The sequence below is a fragment of the Eutrema salsugineum genome, unplaced genomic scaffold, assembly GCF_000478725.1.
Source record: "Eutrema salsugineum unplaced genomic scaffold, Eutsalg1_0 scaffold_13, whole genome shotgun sequence".
In the NCBI taxonomy this organism is placed as follows: domain Eukaryota; kingdom Viridiplantae; phylum Streptophyta; class Magnoliopsida; order Brassicales; family Brassicaceae; genus Eutrema; species Eutrema salsugineum.
Genome location: NW_006256885.1, coordinates 742185 through 749415, shown reverse-complemented (window position 1 = coordinate 749415; position 7231 = coordinate 742185).

Here is a 7231-nt window from a genome sequence, read left to right as displayed (position 1 = left end):
GCTGTTTAACTCATAACATGATAGAAGTGCTTATGTGCCTTGAGCAATGGTTGAAGTGTGAAGTTCGGTTGAATGAAAGAGGGATTATTACAAAGGAAGAAATGCTTGCTGACATTGAATTGCAAGATGAACTTGAGAGAGGTAAGTTTGTTATCTATTCTTTTAGGTTTCAAGGTTGTTTTTTTGGTTTTTTGGTTTTTGCAGTTTTACAAGTTTTTATGTTTTTTTGTTTCAGATATTGAATCTCAATGCAACTTCAACCTCTAAAATCAGTAGTCTTCCGGTTATAAGGTAATATATATTGCACTATCTCTTCTTTTTATTCTTCGTTGTTTCTTATTCAAATTCCACTTCTCCTTTTGTTTACAGGAAAATGGCGAAGTTTTGAAGAGTTGAAGACTCTTCTTAAGTTATCTTTTTCATTGTGTTCTTCTTCTTTTTTAGTTGTTTTTGGAATTTCGTTTTTGTTTGGTAATTGGTATTTTGGAATTTGGATTGTGTTTGGTGAGGAACTGAGAATACTTAGCAGAATGATGTTTTTCAAACTTGCAGAATAATTTTTCTGTTCGTTTTTACGTTTGACATTTGAAATTGCTTGGATTTTTTTGGTTATTTTTGGTTTAATCCGGTTTAGGGCTTAATTATTCATGAATTATTTCGGGTATTTTGGTTTACTCGGGTTTTTCGGGTCTAAAACCGAACCGAATCAATTGGAATTTTTGTTTTAGTTCTGTATCGGGTTTTGATTTAATTTCTAAACCCGACCCGAACTCGAGAAGACCCGAACCAAACCGACCCTAAAAAATTTCGGTTTCTAAACGGGTCTAACCAAATCAAAATTTTGGGACCCGAAACTCGTGGACCCGAGCCGAACCCAATCCGAGGACCTTATGCCCAGGCCTAGGTGGTCTAAAGAGCAGAGGGAAACGATCCCAGCCCAGGACACAAACCGAACGAGAACCAGAGCTGCATGCATTCACTCGCCATATCAGGGTTTTGCATTCTAAATGAGGATATTCTGTTCTTGATGATGGAGGAGAGAAGAATAATCACCGAACAAAAAAAAAAATTTCTTAATTTTTAGTTTTTGAATATAAACACAGGTGGAATGGAGAATGTGGTGATCGATATCGAACCGGGCACATTATCTATAATACAACATCAGACACACAACATGGAAACTAATTTTCTAAACCACATACAACTTCTCTGAGCGCAATCGGCTCGGTAAAAGTGGTTTTGATTAAAACTAACATCACCATTTGTAAATCCATTACTTATAACATTCTTTAAATAAATAACTGTCACCAGATTTGAGTTCAAATATATTTACAAAAATTAATTTTATCCTTGAAACTCTTTTTTTGCATTTGTTTTCCTTATATGTTGCTTTTTTTTGTCAATTTGTTTTCTTTTTGCTTATTTTTAATTTACAAAATAATTATAATGTATTCTTCTAGTGATCGATCATAAATAATTTGAGAATAACAGAAGGAACTACTCATAGTTATTATCATTGTCTTGATTTAGTAATTGATCATATATAGGATATTAAACAGGTCTGCTATGTGGAATCTGGCCTATGATTCGTCCAATTAGATGTAAAATAAACGACTTTCAAATGGATTAACCCGTTCATGCCTGCTGCATTCACGGTCAGTCCCGATTATTTCATCAAGTTAAGAAATTTTCTAGAGAAAAAGCAATGTTGGATCATAAATGAATGAAGCAACGATTTTCTATTCCTGCCTGTTTTTTTTTCTTCAATCATGTAGAAGTAGATATTGAACTGACTAGGATTTACTGATTCACAATATAAAAGTATTTATACATATCGACTTTTCCATAAACCCTAACAAATAAAGACATATTGCTCTATTCACAGTAGGATATGTTCCTAATTGTATGATATTCATACTTATCACCGAAATTCCTACTTATCCCCTTATAAATAAAAAAATGTTAAAGCAACATTTGATCCATCCAATACATAATGTAATTTGTAAACAAAAAATTATTCCAACATATAATGTAACTTGTAAGAAAAAAAAAAACCCAATAAACAGGTCCAACAGGCCAATGCGGTTTAAAACTAAACGGGACTAAACGGACTCAAAATTAAAACGGTTTAAACTGACAAAGTATGTTTGTCCCGGTTGTTCATCTTTCTTTTCTTTCTGTTTTGGAGCTCTCTCAATATTTAATATTTTGAAACGTGTCTATGCTCTCGAAAACACACACACAATAGCGGTTTATATAGAGTAGCAAAGAGTGTGTGTTAACGGATACTAATTAAGGATTTTTAAAATTTAATAAATATATAACTTGTTAAAATCCTATAAAAAGAAAACAAAATTTGATCAACTCTGCAAAAAATGAAATAACACTAAAAGAAATAAAATAAGATTAAGAGCTTTTTGCGCGCGAAATCACAATATAAAATTCTTTGGGTGACCAAATCTGTGTGAATCCGTTACTTATAATGTTCTTTAAATAACCAATTGTCACCAGATCATAAACAGTTTGAGAATAACAAAGGAACTACGTATAGTTATTATCATTGTTTTGATTGTCTTGATTTAGTAATTGATCATATATAGGATGTTAAACAAGTCTGTTATGTGGATTCTGGTCTATAATTCGTCCAATTAGATGTAAAATAAACGGCTTTCAAATGGACTAACCCGTTTATGTCTCGGGTTTAGTTTGTTTCGTCAAGTTGGAAATTTTCTAGGAAAAACAATGTTAGATCATAAATAAATGAACCAACGATTTTCTATTCCAATCCATTCTTTTTTCTTCAATCAAGTAGAATGAGATATCGAACTGACTTATCTTTACTGATTCACAATACAAAGGTATTTATACATATCGACTTTTCCAGAAATCCTAACAAATAGGATATGTTCCTAATTGTATGATATTCATACTTATCACCGAGATTCATACTTATCTCTTTATAAAAAAAATGTTAAAGCAACATTTGATCCAATACATATAATTTGTAAACAAAAAAACTATTCCAACATATAATGTATGTAACTTGTAAGGAGAAAAAAACCAATAAACAGGATAAACAGGTCCAACAGACCAATGTGGGTTTAAAATTAAACGGGTCAAAGCAGACTCAAATTTAAACCGGTTTAAACAGACAAGGTCGAAATGGACAAGGTCTGAAAGGGCAGGGCTAACCCGTTTTAACATCTTTAAATTCATATACATAAAAACTAGTTGTGTGACACATTCATTAGTTGCATATAGTTTTACGGTTGTATTCATGAAAAAGAATTGGCAAAGAAGACACTAAAACAATGGCCCAACATAATCACAAGCATATAATCAGGTAAACACAATTAATTAAATGGAAAGATAGACACGACAAAAAAGTATTTGTTATCCACAGTATTTGTAACGGAGTTATAAGAATAATTTAAGATACATTTCCTCCTCTTCTGAAACCTACTTTTAAACATGGTTTCAAATCTTTAACCTTCTTAATCCATGTTTTGATTACTTTAAATACATGAATAAGTGATATTCGTTCCTTATTTAGTACTACTAATTAATGAAATCTTTAACATTTCTGCTAGAAAAACCTTCTTCATTTGTTTTATAAGCCTATCATCTGTTTGTAGATATGCTTGTGATTATTTGCTTAAAGTTGGATATAGCATTTACCTATGACGATTAGCTGAGAGTGGTCGGATGTAAATCTTTCATCGATTAGAAAGGGAACAAACTAATGTTTATACAATCTTGAGACACTCTAATTGCGGTGGTGGAGTATTATTTTAGAACATGACTGTTAATACTTTTGCTACGAAAAAGAATTCTGCTTTGCAAAAAGGTTCAAATTTTGTAGAATATCTTCAAATTCGTCCAACCCCAAAGACAGCTATAATCAAATGGAGATATTTTGTCTTCCTATTCAAATTAAAATATATACGAAATAATCACGTTTTCACGTTAGAATAATTGATGAGATAGTGTTATTGTTCACCAATATATGAATATATAATAAAATAACAAAGATTAAGCAACACATATACAGTGTAACAAATTTGCCATTTTGGAGATGGGGTCAAAATCTTCTTTGTCCTTACATTTTTGGTAATATTCTTCTTAATAATCAACAAGTGTCTTTTCTTGTAAACGAGGAGACGTTTTATCTTCTAATATATTTGTATTGTGATTTTGTTGGCACATACTTGTTGTATATATTATGAGTGTATGATATTAAAACGACCATAACACCTAATTACCCATAATTGTGACCAACAACATGTACAACGCGAACTAGAGCATTCCTACCAGAATTTAATGCATATATTCGCATGTTTTTTTTAGTGAATTTGTGAATATTTTGTTATATTGTTGAGTTAAAAAGAATATAGAGCCGTTGCTTCTAAGCCCATACAATTAGAGACAACTAATCTCAAAATTAGTTATATGCGCAATAATCAACAATGAATTCTAAAATCAAGTGATTGTAATCTTATAATTTCATATGCAAATAAAACAAGTGGTGTAGTTCTAATTATACACGTTTTTACTATGCTAGTTTATATTTAGCTCGTAGTCCCAAGTTCGTTATGCAATTTGCAATAATTTTTTATCATTAGTCTCGAGCGCATTATTGAAACTTTTCTGTAAATAATGAATTTTTTTTCTTGTTGTATGGATCCATTATAGAGTGAATAACGTCGAAGTTGGGAGATTATATTTTTCTTTCCTTTTAAAAAGACAAATTTGGGTGGTTGGGGAAGAAACAAAATCTAATTCTCTAATTATAGTGCTATTTGAAGAGGGTGCGAAATTTGGTTAATCGAAATGCGCCTCTTCATTGGTCCAAGTGTGGAGCCTCTTGTGATGTAACGTAACAATAAAAATAATTGCATGATTTCATCATAGTAATATATGTAGTAAAACAATAGTTTAAAATACATAATATGTGGGTGTAAAGACATCGAAAGCTGAGGCCATTGTGTGGTCCATTGATGCTCTCTTTCCTTTGGCTCGAATTAGTCGACCAAAAGTGGACCTCACGGTTCTTTGTGCGGTTGTGTAACTAAACAGAATTTTGAAACCAGTCTCATTCCATATAAGTCGTATAATATAAGACTGATCATGTACAGGTGTCCAGCTTTTACCAATGTTTTATAATTGGCTAAACACTAGCGGAACGGTAGCAATTAGCGTCTAGCCTATTTAAACGAGATAAGTCGACGAAGACATTTTTTTTAATTATGTTTTTGTTTGTTTTTTTATGTTTCTGTTATTCAACTTATTCTTTTCGTTTAGTTACTTTTTTTTTTTGAAACCACTGTGTTTTTTGGGAAAACATTAATGTTTTGGGGGAAAATTAAATTTTTTTTATAAAGAATAGCTTTCTACATTTTATTTTTATTTTTCAAACCAAAATTCCATTTACCTATTAAATAGTATAATTATTCATTTACTTATATACTAAATCTCGATTAAAAATTAATATATTATAGTATACTAAATAGGAATCTATTTCTATGTTTAAAATTCTATTTCATATATATAGAATGTATTTAAATGATTTATGAAATGGAAAGAATAAGTTTTTGAAAAATTGTAGTAAACTTTTGGTCAAATATGACATTAGAAACCAAGGTAATATAGTGGCGGACAGCTTATTAAAGTTAATGAAGACCAAAACTTGATTTTGTTTACTCGAATTTATTCAGTCAAATGTGCTGATTAAAGTTGTTTTTGGCTCACAAATTGCCTTTTTTGCCCGTATTTAGAATCAGAAAAATTTAACGAAGTGATAAAATGATAAAAATTGAAAAAAGTTATAAAAAATACCTTATACGTTTTTTTTTAATTCGTGTCAATCCCAAGACCATACTCATATTCACAATAGTTTGGAATTTAAGCTTGATTAAAAAACATTTTCGTTTGATATTCGGCTTTCCAAAAGAATTTGTTTTTTTTTTTTTTTTTTGGTAAAAACAAAGTAGTTTACATTTTCTTCGATATTTTGTAGCAATGCAAAGCGATACGAAAACTTGGTTTTCCATTTACAATATCATAATAAACTTTTACATGTCTATCTTTTTAAATTCTTTTCAGCTTTCCAAAACCCTAGACATGACTCTATGCATATGATAAGTTTCTTAATAGGGTGTGTTTAAGACTTTCATTATAAAAAAAATTACAATTCGCAATACTATTAACTAATAATCGGAAGGGCATCCATACTTGGCTGCAAAAGCCTGCAATGGAATAATAGTCAACTTATTAGAATCCGGAGGAACTGTGTTTGGTCCGTTTGTATAACATATTGCACTTATTTGTTATTGCTTCCCTTAGACACTAGAAAGCAAAATACCAAACTCCCGTGACAACGATATTATTCATACTCTATAACCTTCTTTTTTGGCGATACTCGTTGTAATAATAAAGAAACTTTAGTTGTAAACGATTTGAAAATAATATAATTGTAGCGAAAGAAAAAATTAATCGATAAAGTATTACGAAAAATACTCTTATTGGTGCTGGACCATCCATCCCCCGCAGCATCATGAAAGGCAACATCTCCATGACAACGTAGCTTTCTATTTTTTTTTTCTTTTTTCTTTTTTTGCTAAACGCCGTAGCTTTCAAAATTTAATACATCGATTTCAAATATGTATTTTTTAATTGTTATTATCATCTCTGTTAACTAGAAGAATCCTAAACTGAAATCAAAACTTACCGTGCAAAAATCCAGGGATGATTAAAATCTATCATAGTAGGAGTACTCAAACTCCGATCCCTCAACTAATAAGATGAATTTTCAATCACTAGATCACTATGAGTTGTGTTTTTTTTTTTTTTTTTTTTGTCAGAGAACGGATTTACTTGTTCATTAAAAAGAAATAATGAACAAGCCTTTTTATTTTCAGATTTTAACTTCAAGTATGAAAACCAGAAACTTACTGGAGATATTACATGAATGTACTGTTTTCACTCTTTATGTACTACAATTTTTTTTGTAGTAATTAAGTTACTCATTTTTAGAGTTTTCATGGTTTGGGTAAAATTTTAAAATCAAATACATTGTCCCAAGAATTGGTCAACTCTATTCTCTTAAGTGTATCCACATGCTCTAATGTTATTTGTAATTCAATGATATTATTTATACCACTTGATCTGTAAATTTCTTACCTAACGAACACTATTCAATCGTTATTATGAAAACTTATGTATGCACACAGCA